Source organism: Gouania willdenowi, chromosome 11 (genome assembly GCF_900634775.1).
Source record: "Gouania willdenowi chromosome 11, fGouWil2.1, whole genome shotgun sequence".
Lineage (NCBI taxonomy): Eukaryota > Metazoa > Chordata > Actinopteri > Blenniiformes > Gobiesocidae > Gouania > Gouania willdenowi.
In genome coordinates, this window is record NC_041054.1 from 530,800 (window position 1) to 549,287 (window position 18,488).

General features: G+C 40.6%; 1 pseudogene; it reads left to right on the forward strand.

The window, feature by feature from the left end:
• LOC114472560 (fibrocystin-L-like) overlaps nt 1–18,149 on the forward strand; it is a 66,046-nt pseudogene extending 47,897 nt beyond the window's left edge.
• Nucleotides 18,150–18,488: the final 339 nt, after the last annotated feature.

Genomic DNA, 18,488 nt, shown 5'->3' on the forward strand with positions numbered 1-18,488 from the left:
GAGCTGGTGCATTTGGTCACTTTGAGCACTAATCCTGGCTACTCTGTATTTGTAATTCTAACACAGCATAACAAACATAATCAAAAACTAATTTTAGAGAAAAAAAATCTCTGGGGTCACCAGAAATTTGTGATTAAACAAAATGAGGCAAAAAAAGGTTGTGAACCACTATTATAAACACTGTCTGTCTTTGGATGTGATCTAATAATTGTAATAATCTAATTGAGTTGTGCCTAATGTTTAATATTAAAGTGATTTACTCATTGAGTGAGATGTCCTTTATGTTACAGGCACCAGTGTGGTCCCTTATTTAAAGAAGAGGATGACACATAGGTTTGGATGGATGGCTCTGCTTCCCTCTGGACAGACGTACAACTGGTACTTTGATAACGCAGATCACATCACCAACATCAGCTACAGCGCCAAGTTCTACAGCTTCAAGGTAACACTGGAAAAACACTGTATAAACACTGGAAAAACACTGTATAAACACTGTATAAACAATGGATCAACACTGTATTAACAGTGGATAAACACTATATAAACACTGTATTAACACTATAAACACTAAAGGTGAATCTAGATTACCTCTTATCACGCAAACGTCCGGGATTAAATGAGTGTATGTTGGACTACAAAGTTTGCTAAGGTCTTACGGAGCTAAATCCCCATGGAAACTTATGCTGAACGACTAGCCTGCTCGCGAGAAGGTTTTTCTCTGGCAAGGATCTTAGCGAGTGCTAAAGTCTCGCCTCCTGACCAATCAGATTTCTTAGAAAGCGAGCTGTCCAATAAAAGGTCACTGTGTGGATCTGATCTGACACTTGACACCTGACAGGAGAGAGAATATTTAGACATCGATGCAATTCTTTCATTTACCGATTACATCATTTAGTCGTGTGTGTGTGTGTGTGATTACAGTCGGATCAGTTCGTCATCATCAACCACAACTTCACACAGAGTCCTGACAGTTTCCACATCATCGACCGCAGAAACGCTTCGACAGATCCACTGAGTTTCAGCAGCAACAGGAACGGAGACTGGTTCTTCAACAACGAAACCAACAGCCTCTACTACATGGGTCAGAAACACAGAAATAGAAAAAAATGATCTAAAAAAAATAATAACTTACTCTGTCATGGTTGGGTGTAGAGATGTAATGAATTACTTTACTTCTTTTAACATGTAGTTAAGTACAAGTAAAATTACTGATTTAGAAATATTACCAAAACTATAGGTAATTTGCATAACCCCAGTTCTCTGAGTAATATGAGTGAGATGTCTCACTATGGGATATACGCCCCTGCGTCATATCACATAAGCCCTATTTTGTTTGCCAAGGACAGGACACAACAAATAAGATTTTTGAATGGGGCTGTATTCCCCGCCCACTCTACCTATAGTAGGAGGGACTACCTGTCGCGGATGAATACATTCCACCAGCCAATCAGGATTGGCGTAATGAGATAGCGATTCTGAGATATGACGCGTAGGCGTATATCCCATAGTGAGACATGACAAATGTTATGAAATAGAAAAGTACAAGTACCCAGAAAAGTAATTTAATTACAGTAACATAAGTAGTTATAATCCATTACTTTCACCTCTGACCATCTGTGTGTCCACAGTGTCTGGGAAGATGAACCAGCGCAGGAAGCGTAACAGCGTGGATCGCTCTATGCTGGACGTCAGCGTGGCCTTCTCCGTCTACCGCTGTTTCTTCCCTAAATGCATTCCTCCTCCCACCGTGGTCCCTCCCATTGTGGTCCCGGCCACGCTCGCCCCCCTACCCACAGGGAGACCTGGGTCTACTGCGTGAGTCTAACATCATAAAGAAACCAGACAAACAAACATATATCACTACAGCTTTGATTTATTTTAATAAACCGATTATAAATTCATTATTTGTATATGTCAAATTAATAGATACATTTATATTTGCTGCTTACATGTTAATTTAACGTAGAAATGTAATGAAATATCCATGTGCTACCTTTTAGTTTGTTTTAATTTATATTATTTTTTTATTCAAAGTCAAAGGTTTAAATACAAGCTTAAATCTATTTGTTCTGCTTCTACAAGTATTATCTTCTGGTCCAACGACACCTTCTGGAAGAACTCAGCAGAGAATAACTTCAGAGTTCCAGCAGATGGAGATGATGTGGTCATCCCACCAGGTAACGTTCATCTGCTTTATTACTAACGATGTTTAACTTTTCCTTCATTGTTGCAGCTTTTTATCGTTCAAGCGCTAAAAGCGTTTAATTTATAAATCATCAGGTCCAGGAACACAGGACGTGTGTCACAGAATAAAACATGTTTTAAAGCGCCTTTTGCGATCTAAACTGGCTAATATTATCACATGAACACAAACAACCAATGAACCAAATGTTTAATAAAAGAATGATGAATCTGCGTTAAAGGAGCACGGACAATCGCCCATTACGGAGCGCATCCCAGCACAAACTCACCGCTAATTTAGCCACAAAAGACACTAAACTTTCAGAACACAAAAACCCACAAATACAAAATATTTACAAACCTTTAACACCCATAAGACCATAACTCCTGTAATGAATCAGCAGCACAGCAGGAAATGAAAATATAACGTGTGTTTACATTTTATTTGTTCAAAACAGCCATGAAAAAATAGTTGCTCCTCCTGTTTCCTGTCTGTTAGAGGCAGGTTCTCCTGCATTAGCATCATCGCTACAGGTGCTGCTACTCGCTACGCTAACTGCTGCTACACGCTACGCTAACTGCTGCTACTCACTACGCTAACTGCTGCTTCTCGCTACACTAACTGCTGCTACTCGCTACGCTAACTGCTGCTACTCGCTACGCTAACTGCTGCTACACGCTACACTAACTGCTGCTACTCGCTACGCTAACTGCTGCTACTCGCTACGCTAACTGCTGCTACACGCTACGCTAACTGCTGCTACTCACTACGCTAACTGCTGCTTCTCGCTACGCTAACTGCTGCTACTCGCTACGCTAACTGCTGCTACTCGCTACGCTAACTGCTGCTACACGCTACACTAACTGCTGCTACTCGCTACGCTAACTGCTGCTACTCGCTACGCTAACTGCTGCTACACGCTACGCTAACTGCTGCTACTCACTACGCTAACTGCTGCTTCTCGCTACACTAACTGCTGCTACTCGCTACGCTAACTGCTGCTGCTGCTACGCGCTACGCTAACTGCTGCTACTCGCGCCATTAACTGCTGCTACTCGCTACGCTAACTGCTGCTTCTCGCTACACTAACTGCTGCTTCTCGCTACACTAACTGCTGCTACTCGCTATACTAACTGCTGCTACTCGTTACGCTAACTGCTGCTACACGCTACGCTAACTGCTGCTACACGCTAATCTAACTGCTGTTGCACGCCACTAACTGCTGCTACATGCTACGCTAACTGCTGCTACTTGCTACGCTAACTGCTGCTACATGCCACTAACTGCTGCTACATGCTACACTAACTGCTGCTACTTGCTATGCTAACTGCTGCTACATGCTACGCTAACTGCTGCTACACGCCATACTAACTGCTGCTACACGCTATACTAACTGCTGCCACACGCGGCTACGCTAACTGCTACACGCTATGCTAACTGCGGCTACATGCTATACTAACTGCTGCTACATTCAGCTACGCTCACTGCTACACTCTATGCTAACTACGGCTACACACTATGCTAACTGCTACACGCTATGCTAACTGCGGCTACATGCTATACTAACTGCTGCTACATTCAGCTACGCTCACTGCTACACTCTATGCTAACTGCGGCTACACACTACGCTAACTGCTGCTGCTCTGTGATTTCCACAGAAACAACCTTGGACTTCTTTACCTCAGGTTAGCTTCACTTATTGGCTTAAAAAAACTCTTTAAATCCAACTGCCTTTTTTAGCCATTTTCTACAATCTTCCAAGCTGACAAGACACATTTTTGAGAAAAATCACACTTTCTACTTTCAGTTTTGAGTGTACAATCACATTTCCAGTAGTTTCAACTCAATAAAAGACGCAGCTGTCCAAATATAATACTTCAAAATTTAATCAAAACACCTAAAAGCAAATGAGGTGCTGGAAAAGTAAATAAAATAAATAAATGAGCTGCTGGATCCAATCAGATAAGTGCCAGTCAACATCTGGGAGGTGCTGCATTTTGCTCCTGTCGGATTAAGCTCTGGTCCCAGATAAAGTTTGAGATGTTAAGTCTTGTGTATCTTGACCAAACACAGGGACGTGGGTCATCCTAGACGTAGACACTCCTTCCCTAAACAAGCTGACGATCTTCGGAGTCTTGGAGATTCCCGACACCCTGAACATAACGTTGTCCAGACGGAAGCGCTCCGTATCCCAGTACAGGATGGTGGTGGTGGACGCCGTCTACGTCTCCATTCAGGTCAGTACAAAGGATCAATGAAAGTGTCAAAAACAATAAAAATAACTGAATTATCCACATACGTTTGTCTGGATGTGATGTTTCAGGGCGGCAGGCTGATCGCTGGTCATCAGGACGAACCTTTCAGAGGTGAACTTCACATCAAACTGAGGGGAAACCACCAAACTCCTGACTGGCTTTTACCTTCTGGACCCAACCAGGGATCCAAAGTCCTGGGTGAGGTCACTGTAATAGAAATACTTATACATTAGGCAGAACAGGAACATCAACATGCATGTTTTGGTAAAAATAATTGGTTTACATTGACATCTTTAACTTTTCCTGATTATTTAGAGCGACCAATAGCGGCACAAGTTGTTATTTTGACTGAAAAAGCTGCTAAATGATCTAAAAATCATGTGATTTCAAGATGGAGGAACACAGGTTCTAAAACTGTAAATTCATTCAGCTTTAAAAAGTTAATTAAATGAATATGGTGCAAAATAATGCTTTTTGTTAGACATAGATCTACTAATAAGGACATTTCAATGGTTTAGGGCCACATTTGTAAAAACACTGGAGGATCCCTTTAATGGAATGAGGTAAACATGTTATATTACTTTATTAGATTTAATTCAATTAACTTCTATGATTGTTTTAAGCAAATAGAAAGAATTACTCAGAAAAACATATTAAACATCAACAAAAATAGATAAAAACCTTTGTTCTTTCCTTTATTAATGTTCATTATTTGATAAAGTTTCCTTTTTCTGGCCTAGATGACCTAAAATAGTGGTTTTAATACAATAAAACATAATTAAAACAGCAGATGTATGTTGACGTTGGATGTGGTTGTGTTGCAGGAGTGTTTGGGACCCTGGAGCTCTTTGGACTCCCTCCCACTGTTTATCACACTAAGCTCGGGGCCACTGCAGCAGCAGGTTCCCACAGTCTGAGTCTGAGGGAGGCCGTGGACTGGAAGGTCTGAGCTGACGTTTGAAATCATTAAATATCCCACAGTGTGAGGGTGAGAACTCACCATGTGCTCCCTCTGCAGGTCGGAGACGAGGTGGTCATATCCACCACCAGCTACGATCCATGGGAGACGGAAAAGAGGAAAATTGCAAACGTGTCTGAGGACGGCCTCGTCTTGACCCTGGACCAGCCTTTGACCCACACTCACATCGGTTGGTTAAGAAAACACCAAACACCTCATTATACGTTACACTGAACCAGTGATTCTCAAACTTTGGGGTATTTCCTAATTTGAATGAAGGTGAACTTTTAAGCCCCACCTGCACCCATTGACATCCTAAATTATATATTTTCAAGTTTATTGAACAGTGAACAAGTAACATCATATTTTATAATGAATCAAAAAGTAAATTAAACTGATTACCTGCATAAAAACAAATTTAAAAGTGCAGTCGTCAAAATATAGGAAATAAAGAAACATTGTTTACAATCTGTAACAAAAAGTTTATTAAAACTGAAAAAGGAAATTAAAGTTTGTTTATTGTTCCACTTCAATCATTATTTTTGCACTTTTGTTCCACTTTACATTTGTTTCCTGGTCACATGTCTAATAATGAATTCATGCTCTTTTAATTTTTGTGTGTAGGTGTTTTGTTTACTGTTAATGATCTTTATTTAAATTGTCCTCCTGTGTGTCACACCCCACCTGTCCCCACTAGGGGCCACGCTCCACACTTTGAGAAGCACTGCACTGAACTAACCTGTCTATGACATCTCCTCTTCTTCTTCTTCTTCTTCTTCTTCTTCTTCTTCTTCTTCTTCCTCCAGGTGAAACCCACTCCATATCCGGTACGTCCTCCTACACTCTGGCTGCAGACGTTGGACATGTGACCAGAAATATTAAGATCATAGGTGTGGAATATCCAGAGATGATGGAGGAGTCGTTTGGAGCCAGACTGTTGGTAGGAACGTTCTCTGATGCTGGAATCACCTACAGAGGTAAAATGAGATGGATGAGTGTTGTGTTTACTGGATGGATGATGGATGATGGATGATGGATGATGGATGGATGTTCCTCTCTAACTGATCCATGTGTTTCTCTGAAGGCTCTGCTCACATCAGGAATGTAGAGTTTGTTCGTTCAGGTCAGCTGGGATGGACCGACAGCTACGACCCCAGATACTCTGTGGCTTTCCTCAACCTGGGAAAGGTTAGACACACACACACACAAACACACACACACACACACACACACACACACACACACACACACACACACCACACGCTTTCAGTTATTGTAATAATTATAGTAATGAAGTTTTTGAATACATTTGAAAATAATAATTGAAATAATAATGATAATAATAATAATAATAATAATATTATATAACAATAATAATACAAAATAATTAATAATTACTTAATTAATTAAAAAATAATAAATTAATAAAATAATTTAAGAAATACTTAAATTAAATTAAATAATTAAATTAAAATAATTGAATTCAATTCAATTCAATTGAATAATAATATTGAAATAATACAACAAATGATTAATAATAATAAAATAATATATACAAGAAATAAGTAATAAAACAAATGATTAATAATTAATTAATTAAAATAAATACATTATTTAAGAAATTATTATAATTTCATTAATAATTTTAAAATTCAGTAAAATCAGTGAAATTATGTTTTTGAATAGTAATTTTACAAAATGAGACAAAGAGCAAAAGATGAAGATGCTGAATGTCACACTTTCCTTATAAGTTGTAGGAAGTGGTTTAATGGTCGTCCTATAGTAAAGGGTCGTGGTTTGAATCTGGACGAAGCTTCTCTCTGTGTTGGTTCTCCCATGGTTCAAAACACTTTAGATGTGATTGTGATGATGATGATGATGATGATGATGATGATGATGATGATGATGATGATGATGAGCTGTGTTCACTTCCTGTTCTTCAGCTTTCAGGAGAATCTTCCCTCCAGGGATGTTCTTTCCATGACGGCTTCTCTCCAGCCATCGGCGTGTTCGGCACAGACGGACTGAACGTGGACGATAACGTCGTCCATCACACTGTTGGAGTAGGTGAGTCACTGGTCAACAACTCACAAACACAACAGAAAATGCACTAAACAACAAGAAAGATACAAAACTAGGCAAAAAAATTGCAACAAAAACACTCTAAAAAGGACTCTAAGAATACAAAAAACAACCCTAAAAACACTGTGTGTGTGTGTGTGTGTTGTGTGTGTGTGTGTGTGTGTGTGTGTGTGTGCGCGTGTGTGTGTGTGTGTGTGTGTGTGTGTGTGTGTGTGTGTGGTGTGTGTGTGTGTGTTTTAGCTATCCTGATTTGGGGCTACAGAATCACTGTGAGGAACAACCTGGTGATAATGACTCTGTGGACCGGATCGTATCAGGATCGAGAGGAGAACTTTAACTTTGAGTGGAACGCTGCCATCGAGGTTCTTTTTTAACACACTTCTTCTTCTTCACTCCAAACCTGGTCCTGGACGGTCGCAGACCTGCAGGTTCTAGATGCTTCACATCTAAGTGTCATTATGCAGTTTTATAGAAACGTGCAGTATTGCAGCCTCCAGGACCAAACCCTGTTTAAAGCCTATGTAATATTAATTAAAATCAATTTAATGATACATGTGTCATTTCTCTTCAGCAGGTTATTTAATTTTATTGATTATTATTCAGTTATTTGTTTTTTTAGCTATCAATTATTAATTTTTTTTAAATAATAATTTATTAATTTCCAGTTGGACATTTTTTAATGTGATCCCCACATTTTTATGATGTATTTGTTGTTGTGTTTCTAAGGCTTTATGAACTCAAAATGCATGAAATGATCCTCCTTTTCTCTTCCTCCTCCTCCAGGTGAACATGGGGACAAACATCGTGCTGCAGCACAACATCGTAGCAGGTTATGAGAGGGTGGCGTATCGCATCGATGGAGAACCATGTCCAGGTAAAGAAATCTACTAACTTTAATAAAATGAGCCTCCATGTGTTGAGAAGCTGTCCAGCGTGTGCTCACACGGCTAACTGTACCTCTACCTCTGCAGGTTACGTGAACAACAAAGAGAAGTGGATCCATAACGAGGCTCATGGAGGTCTCTACGGCGTCTCACCTAAAACAATGACGGCACGGCTCAATGTAGCTTCATCCAAGGATTCTTCATCTGGAGGAGCTTTGACTACGGCATCTACTTCCAGGGTGTTAAACACATTCTATATGATTCTATCACCACCATTAATGATTGAAAAGCATCAGGTTTATTGATGATTTAGGAACTACTCTCACACCTCTATGTTTGGTTCCATGATGCAGCAGCAGTGTTTAGGAAGAGAAAAACATCACTGACACAATTTTGTTTTTCTGTCCTGGTTTGTTTACCAAAGAAGTTTGTTTGTTGGTTTAACTGGAGGCACGTTCAAGCGACGCAACTTGCGTGATTCCAGTGACCAAGTCGCTCAAAGTTGAAAAATGTTAACTTTCAAGCAACTTCAAGCTACTGCTTCCCCGTCCTTCACTGTCTGTAGAGCTGAGGCTGCACTAAGAGGGCTGTACACTTTCGGTGTGAACACACCTTGTACATTTCAAACCGAACGCGACTAGAATTAGATTAAAAATCAATGTAAATGACGCGACATCAAGTGACCTCCCTACATGCAATGCGACTACGCGATTCCAGCAACTAGATCGCTCGATTGAGTCGCTGAAAGTTGAAAATGTGCGTTTACACCGAACGCGACTGAAGTGACGAGATTACATTCAAAATCAATGTAATGACGTCATCTCAAGTGACCTTCCGTCAAGCCACCGTACTTGCACTATTTCGGCGACTATGTCCTGTGCGACCTAGTCGCTCAAAGTTGAAAAATTTGAACTTTTCAAGCGACTTTCAAGCGACTACTCCCCCGTACTTCACTGTCTGTAGAGCTGAGGCGTAAAAGCGGCGCTGTCTATGGTAAGTGCTGTAAACGTACGGCCGGAGAAGAAGTGATCAGCCCTCTCTCTCCCCTGTAACTGACTCAGCACACATTCTGTTCCCTGGTCGTCACGTCACTGAAGCGATGATGAAATGATAGAGCGACCAAAAAACGAACAATGTTCCAGCGACTCATCAAGGTCGCGTTCGGTGTGAACGCATCTTAAGCCTTGATGGATGGATTAAGCCATGATGGTTGGATGATTGATGATGTGTTTCTCTCACAGACGGTTGATGGATTGTCTGGTCCATAATGTGACTCTGGTTGATAATGGGATGGGGATCATGCCTCTGGTGTTTGCTCCTCCCTCTCCTCTTTCACGCTCTTGCAGACAAAGCTGTTCAGTTCAGGTGAGATTATTTTTTATCACTCTCATTATTAAAGATGTTTCAACCTCTTTAAGCTCCACCTCTTTATTTCCCAGAATGCTCGGATTGTGGCAGCAGTCCAAACTTCAACTGTTCCTTTACTTTCACACGTTATGACTTTAAACCTGGCGAGGAGCTCCTCCCACAGGGCCGCCACGCCCTGTTACAGGTAGTGTGTGTGTGTGTGTGTATTATGGTCTAGTGAATTCTGAGAAAGATACGCATTTGTGTATTTTTATTCACTTAAAGGATGTTTTTTATGTAATTTTGTGTATTTTTGAAGTCATTTTGTGTGTTTTTGAGGTCATTTTGTGTGTTTTTTGAGGGTCATTTTGTGTGTTTTTATGTAATTTTGAAGTAATTATGTGTGATTTTGAGGTCATTTTGTGTGTTTTGAGGTCATTTTGTGTGTTTGAAGTTATTTTGTGTGTTTTGATGTAATTTTGTGTATTTTTGAAGTCATTATGTGTGATTTTGAGGTCATTTTGTGTGTTTTTGAGGTCATTTTGTTGTGTTTTTTGAGGTCATTTTGTGTGTTTTTGATGTAATTTGTTTGTTTTTGAGGTCATTTTGTGTGTTTTTGATGTAATTTTGTGTATTTTTGAAAGTCATTATGTGTGATTTTGAGGTCATTTTGTGTGTTTTTGAAGTCATTTGTGGTGTGTTTTTGAGGTCATTTTGTGTGTTTTTGAGGTCATTTGTGTGTTTTGAAGTCATTTTGTGTGTTTTGAGGTCATTTTGTGTGTTTTCCCCATGTTTTCTATTGATGTATGACAGTTCTCTGCTCTGCCTCTCTTGTGTTCAGGCGGCAGGTCTGGGATCAGCTGGCCAACCTTTGGATCGTCACATAATAACGCTCCCATTAACCTCATCACGCCAACAACAACTACACAACGCCATCAAAGGCCTGATGACGGTCTCAGGTGCATCAAGCTCATTTCTAAGCTTACCATTGGTCCGTTGGTCACATGATCTCATTCTTTGATCTTCTCTTGCTGTTTTTCCTCTAGACACGACGTTCGTAAACTTCCGTAACGTTTGCTCTGGCGAGGTCAACATCATGTTCCTGACCAACCCTCTGAGTGAGGACCTGCAGCACCCTGTGCAGGTTTCATCCATCACCACGGTGGACAGCAGCGAGGACGCCAAAGTCTACATTCACAGGCCGGATGTTAGGGTAGTGGTTCATTGTTATAATTCTAAGTTGATGTTTGTTATATATTTTCCGTTCAGTTGTGAAATTACTATCGAATTTTTGCCAAAAACGGCCAAAAAAAATCTATAATACAATATAATATTTCAAATGCCATCATTTGTTTGTTTATTCCATTCTGTTTTATTTAAAAGGACATTGGAAACATGTGCCTCAAAGATTACAGATTTATTTTATTTAGTTTATATTTTACAGCATGCAGCTGCTACAATACATGCTCTACATAAAGATTATATTTGATATTTTATTTTAGCCACACAGTTTTATTTCCAATATTATTTTAAGATTTGATGTATACTTTTTTATGTACATTTATATATATATATATATATATATATATATCTGGGAAACTGTTTAGGAAATTAAATTTATATTTGACTTTCGGAATATATGGAATGAATAAAAAGTCTGAATGTATATATACTAATATCTCCTATATATATATATATATATATATACTGTATCTATATATATATATATATATTAGAGGTGGGACTCGATTAAAAAAGAATCTAATTATAGACTTTGTAATTAATTATTTAATTAATTTGTAATAAAAAAATTGATAAATATCTGAATCAATGAAAACAATAAATGAGCTTAAACAGTGAAATAGTTAGTTAATATTTCCATCACTGAGTGCAAACATAATGTGTAATATGAGCTATATTCATGCTTTTCATGATTTTTGGTAAACTTTCTCAAACAAATTTGTTTTTGTGTTGTTAAATAAAAAACAGCACTTAGAAAAAAAAAAAAGTGATTAACTGCCTTGATTTTTTTGTGTGCGTTATTTTTCTGTAATAATTTATTGCAATTAACGCGATAAAATCCCAGCACCAATGTATGTGTGTGTGTTTGGTTCCTTGTTCGTACAGTAAGGTGAACCCAGCTGACTGTGTGGACATGGACTGTGATGCAAAGAAGAAGACGCTGCTGCAGGACCTGGACGGATCCTTCCTGGGAGCAGTGGGAACGGTGGTACCACAGTCTGAATACCAGTGGAACGGAGACGCCAGGAGAGGACTGGGAGACTACCGCATTCCCAAAGTCATGCTGACGTTCCTCAACGGCAGCCGGATCCCCGTGGACCAGATCGCTCCTCACAAAGGTGAGCAGCTGATTGGTTAGTGCAGAGGTTTGTGCCCTAGTATGTAGTGATCTTAAAAATGTCAATCCTTGTTTTAATCACAAATAAAATCGGTTAAAAGTGACCAAAAACAGTGGAAAAGGTGATGAAATGGGATTTAAAAACCATAGAAAATTGTTAAAATTAGTGCATTAGAGTGGACAAAAACAGAGAGAAAAAATGGTAAAAAGGGTTCAAAGTGTCAATATTGGAACAATTAGTTTAAAATGGCAAAAATGGGCATGAAATATGGTGAAAAGAGGTTAAAAGTGACAGTAATGTGTCAACATATGTGACATTAGGTGTAAAAGTGGTGGAAAGGGTTTATAAGTGCTGAACATGTCTGGAAAGTGGAAAAATGTGCAGAAAAAGGCATTGAAATGTGATGGAGAAGTGTCAGAAATGGAGCAGAAATGCAGTAAAAGGAGCAAAAATATGGCAAGTGATGAAAATAGGTTAAAATATGGTAAGTTTGGTGTAGATGCAGAAAACAGGTAAAAATAAGCAAAAATGGGCTCAAATTGTAAAAGAATAAATAAATCTTAGTTTCTTGAAGGCATCTGGCTCCTCCTCTCTTCTGACCCCAGGGTTGAGAACCCCTGTCTTACTGGACCCTAACATTCCTGTGTTGCGTTCAGGTGTGATCAGGAAAAACTGCACGTACATGAACTCGTGGCAGAGCTACAAATGCTTTGGGCTGAACTACAGGATGTTGGTGATCGAGAGCCTGGACGACGACACAGAGACCAGACGTTTGTCCCCCGTCGCTGTGCTCGGAGACGGCTTTGTGGACCTGATCAACGGTAGATTTTAGACTTTCTTTGAACACGTGGTGTGTGTGTGTGTGTGTGTGTGTGTGTGTGTGTGTGTGTGTGTGTGTGTGTGTGTGTGTGTGTGTGTGTGTGTGTGTGTGTGTGTGATCTGACTCCGCGTGTGTGTGTGTGTGTGTGTGTGTGTGTGTGTGTGTGTGTGTGTGTGTGTGTGTGTGTTCTGACTCTCCGTGTGTGTGTGTGTGTCCAGGTCCTCAGGATCACGGCTGGTGCTCTGGCTACACCTGTCAGAGGAGAGTGTCTCTCTTCCACAGCGTCGTGGCCACAGAACATTACTACGACGTCTTCTTCACCAGCACCAGCCCACAGAAGCTCCGCCTCATGATGCTCAACGCCCCCCCCCGTCTGAGGTCAGGTGACTTTATTGTGCAGCTCAGTCTCTCCTTAAAGCTTCTAATCAAGTGTTTTTCTGTTTTGGATCCATTGCAGAGCGTGGTGGTGTCCGTGTTTTACTCCAACCCTCAAAGGTTGGATGTCTACGTGGACAACAAGATGATCGCTCCAACCAACGCTGATTGGAACGTAGATAACACCGACTTCATCCTGAAGGGTCCGACTTATCCTGGTAATACAGCCGCTGACTCAGCAATGAAACAGGCACAGCTGTTTAGATTTATCTATCCTGGATCTTTGAAACATCTGCACACCCAAAGAACGATGGAACACTTGTAACAGAAGCCTACTACACTTTAAACACAAACACACAACTTTAATCACACAAAAACATGATTGTCCAACACAAAGGACACAATAATGCAAGAAACAACAAAGATAAACCATCAGGTTAACTGTAATATGAAATAAAGCAAACAGATCCACAATCCTGACAAAACTGACCAAATGTGAAATAGAAGTGCATGTCCCTAAAAATAACAGTGTAATGTAATTTCCCTTCAGGGATTAATAAAGTAATTCAAATTCAAAAAAATTCAAAATTATTTTCTGTAAAGAAAACAGGTTTACATTGACATCTTTAACTTTCCTGATTGTTTAGAACAACTAAAAGCAGCACAATTTGGCTGTTTGACCAAAAAAGCTGTTAAATGATCTAAAAACCAGGCTGAATGTTTCACTCCAATAGAAAACAATGGGATGTTTACAGGCAGTGGGGCCGTGTGACATCATCAATCACATGATTCCAAGATGGAGGAACACAGGCTCTAAAACTAAACCCATTTTTAACAGTTAATGAAATTAATATGGTGCAAAATAATGTATTTTGTTAGGCATAGAACTTATAAAGGGTACTTTTTTTTTTTTTTGAGAAAAAACTTAAAGAAAAACAAAAAAAACAAGAAAAAAGAATAAATTTTAAAGATTTTAGGCCACATTAGTTTGAAAAGTCACAGTTTCTCCCTTTGATCTCATGACTCTTTGTATTTTCGCTGTTTGATTGTGTTGTTGTAAATATTCTTAGTGCTGCCATCTTGGCAAAGTTTTACTCTTTTTTATTTCCTGGTTGAATATTAGAGTTGAAATGATCATTTAAATGATCCCTACAGGTCAGTACGTCCCTCAGTTCAACGACACTCTGGGCACAAACTTCTTCGACCAGGACTACAAGATGATGAAAGTCCTCGTCCGAGGCTCCCAGCCCGTGGAGGTGCGGACCTCACCGGTCCTCTTCATCGCCTTCAACATGCCCGCTTTGACTGTGGACGAGTTCTTTGGTGAGAACCTGGTCCAGAACCTGGCCCTGTTCCTCAAGGTTCCCCCCAACATGATCCGCATCACCAAAATTGTTCGAGAGGACGGCGACGCACGACGCAGGAAGAGATCAACGGGGCTGACAGTGGAGGTGGAGATAAAGAAGCCGCCTGTCCAACAAACCACCACCACCACCAACGGTCAGTGAGAACCACGAGTAGAGCATGAAACCACACCCCCATTTTCCTTTTCTTTTCAACACAGACATACATGTTTCTGACAATAATTAAATAAATGAATTTATTTTATAGCATAATTGTGACCATCACCAGCCCTCCATAAGGACGTGTAAGAAAAACTTTATTAATGACGAATATAAAAAGAGAGGGCAGAGTTACTCCTAGGTGAAGGGGTAGGGAACAGGGAAGAGGGAGTCAGGGTAGGAAAGTGTAAGGGGTGGGGAAGAGTCAACTGTTTTAAGGTAAGAGGGAAATGTAGTGTTACAGTTGTGCTCATTGTGTTGTGTAATCAGTTAAGCCAGTCTGGTGACAAGTGTGGAGAAATTGAAGTGCGTGACAGTAAAAACATTTAAAATCAGCAGTAAACACATGAAGAGAAAAAGAAAAACCTATAAATTGAATTTTAAAATGTTCAACCTTACAGTTCTGTAGAATATAAAGCATATAAAGACTAAACAGAAGGGGTCCAAGAACAGAGCCCTGAGGAACCCCACAGGATATTGTTCATCTGTCACATTCAAAGTTTCCAATGCTTACAAAATAACTTTACTCCTACAAGTAGGACTTAAACCATTACAGTAAAACCCATTTAGTCCAACCCATGTTTACAGTTTGTGCAACAAAATGTTCTGGTCTAAATGCAGCACTGAGATCCAATAGAATGAGTCAGTGTTCAACCTCATGTCATTGATCACGTTAATAAAAGCTGTAGAAATCCTCTCCAGAATATTAAAAGTCCAATCTAATCCTTCTTCTCAGATGACTTTGCTTTGCTGAGGAACATTGCTGACAACCTTGGACAGGCGGCGGTTTCTGGAATCCTCAGTAAATCCATCGGCTTCAACGTGTCCTCGATAGGAGTGGTCGCACCCCCTCCTGCGTCCTCAGATGACGACTGGAACAAGGTGAGTCCAAACCAGCGACTCCCCCACAGGGAAAGCTGAGCACGGGAAATGTTTGAATGTGTAATAAGTAGGGCTGGGACTTTAACACGTTAATTACTGAAAAATAATGCACAAAAATTTTTGCCTGACTTCTTTTTTTTTTTTTTTTGCAAACACTACGGAACCTTTCTCATTTCACAAGTTCCTGATATTCCCACAATACTGATGCACAGGCACAAGAGATGGAAAACCAGAAGAGAAGTCATACCTGTGTTTTGTTATCGTTAATTTTATTTTTCATAAAAACACTGGATGGAAAACAAAAGCCCAGTTGTGTGAAAATTGAGCAAGAAAAAGTTTGTCGATCACCAGAGCTCTTCTAGTCTCTGCTAGCACCTCAATGCTAACCATGTAGCACCTAGCACCTCAATGCTAAACATGTAGCACCTAGCACCGCAATGCTAAACATGTAGCAGCTAGCACCTCAATGCTAAACATGTAGCACCTTACACCTCAATGCTAAACATGTAGCAGCTAGCACCTCAATGCTAAACATATGGCAGTTGTTATTTGTGAAGGGATTGGGCTGAAATTTGGTAGCTATAATCTATGGATGTGTACGCATCAACACTCAAAGCCCAAATTTTGATTTGGGGCCCAGGGGAGCCCCAAGGGGCCCCATTAGAAGAAAAAAAAAAGAAAGTTGATTTCTCATTTATTTGCCAGTCAAATATTACGACGGTTGGTGGAACCAAATCATTGGCACATACCAATATGTAAATGGGGCCCATTACCCTGTAGGTGCCCCATTTTTTACTCAGTGAAACCGAGTCATTTGACTGAATTCTCTGGACCATGTTCCGTGCTATTTGGCGCAGAAACATTCCGCGGGCCTGGCCATAGTTCATCCGAACTTGTTTATTTTAATACAAAAACTAATTTTTTTCAGAAAGTTTACTAAAAATCCAGAAAAGCATGAATATAGTTTAGTTAAATTTAAGTTGTGCTCTATGAACAATGCAATCATAATATTATTTATTCATATTACATTATGTTAGCACTCAGTGATGGAAATAATAATAAACACTATTTAGTTGTTTAAGCTCATTTATTGTTTTCATTGATTTAGTTTTTTACCAAAATCCATTTAAACTGAAAAACTTTGCTTCTCATCTCAAATATTATGAGATTAATTTAGATTATCTGAGTCCCACCACTAATAATAGGTAGAAGTACTGACTGATACACAGACTGAGTGACGGTGTGTTTGGGTCTCAGGTGGCCACAGGGGAGGCGACCCGGGAGGAGCCCACAGTGAGTTTTGTGACCAGCATGGCTGATCTGGTGTTGGTGGTAGAACCAGTAGCTGGAGAGTATGTGGGACCTCTTTACCAGCAGCCCAGTCTGAAGGCCGTGGATGACGACGTATGTGGTGATGTGTTTAAGTCCCGTTAACTAATCCAGGAAAAGCATGAATATAGAATAAAGATGTCTCTGTGTGTTCAGGGTAACTGTGTCTCAGTGGGAGTGACCACGCTCTTGGCAAAGGCCAGTTTGAAGGACTCTGATGGAAACATGGTGGACGCACTGGGAGGAAACAGCACCATCCAGTTCAGCTCCTGCTGGGCCAACTTCACCGACCTCAGCATCACCGTCAGCGGTACGTCCAACGCATTTAACACATTAAATCCATGCCACATGTTTATCAGCTCATCATTTTAAAACCTTCTCCTCCTTCCAGATGAAAACCTGACCATGGTCTTCACCCTGGAGGAGTGGGGAACCCGGTCAAGATCCTTCACCGTCAGGGCGACCTCCTCCACGATGGAACCCACAACCAGCGGCAACGTCACCACACCCGATACCACACCCACAACAGGCCCAAGCACCACAACAGGCCCAAGCACCACAACAGGCCCAACCACCACACCCACAACAGGCCCAAGCACCACAACAGGCCCAAGCACCACAACCACAACAGGCCCAAGCACCACAACAGGCCCAACCACCACACCCACAACAGGCCCAAGCACCACAACAGGCCCAACCACCACACCCACAACAGGCCCAAGCACCACAACAGGCCCAAGCACCACAACCACAACAGGCCCAAGCACCACAACAGGCCCAACCACCACAACCACAACAGGCCCAAGCACCACAACCACAACAGGCCCAACCACCACAACCACAACAGGCCCAAGCACCACAACAGGCCCAACCACCACAACCACAACAGGCCCAAGCACCACAACCACAACAGGCCCAAGCACCACAACAGGCCCAAGCACCACAGCAGGCCCAAGCACCACACCTACAACACGCCCAAGCACACCCGCCTCCACCACAAAGAGCACCACCCGAACCAGCACCTCCAGCTCCAGCTCTGCCGTTTCTGCTGGTTTCCTTTGTCTGATCAGTGTCGTTTACTCTTTGTTCTGCTGTGTGTTCACTTCCTGTTAGAGACCTCAGTTTAAACTCATGTACGCCACATTAAGGGCTTTTATCGGGTTCTAAGGGTGTTTCTTTCAGTGGTAACAAATATATGCACCTCCTTATGTCAGGTGTACAGACGTATGGTTTTACTGAAGTTCATAACAATTATAAGAGGTTATGAGTCTATTTTAAATTAATCTAATATATTTTCTGAGTGTTAAAAATCAGCTGGAAAAATGAAGGTCTGTGACTGTCTTTACTGTTGCATTTAAATTATTGTGTTTTAAATAAATATAATCTTTTGTCATTATTAAAACATGTTAATTTCCATCACATTTGTTAAATACGATAAAAGTGAAAGGTCTG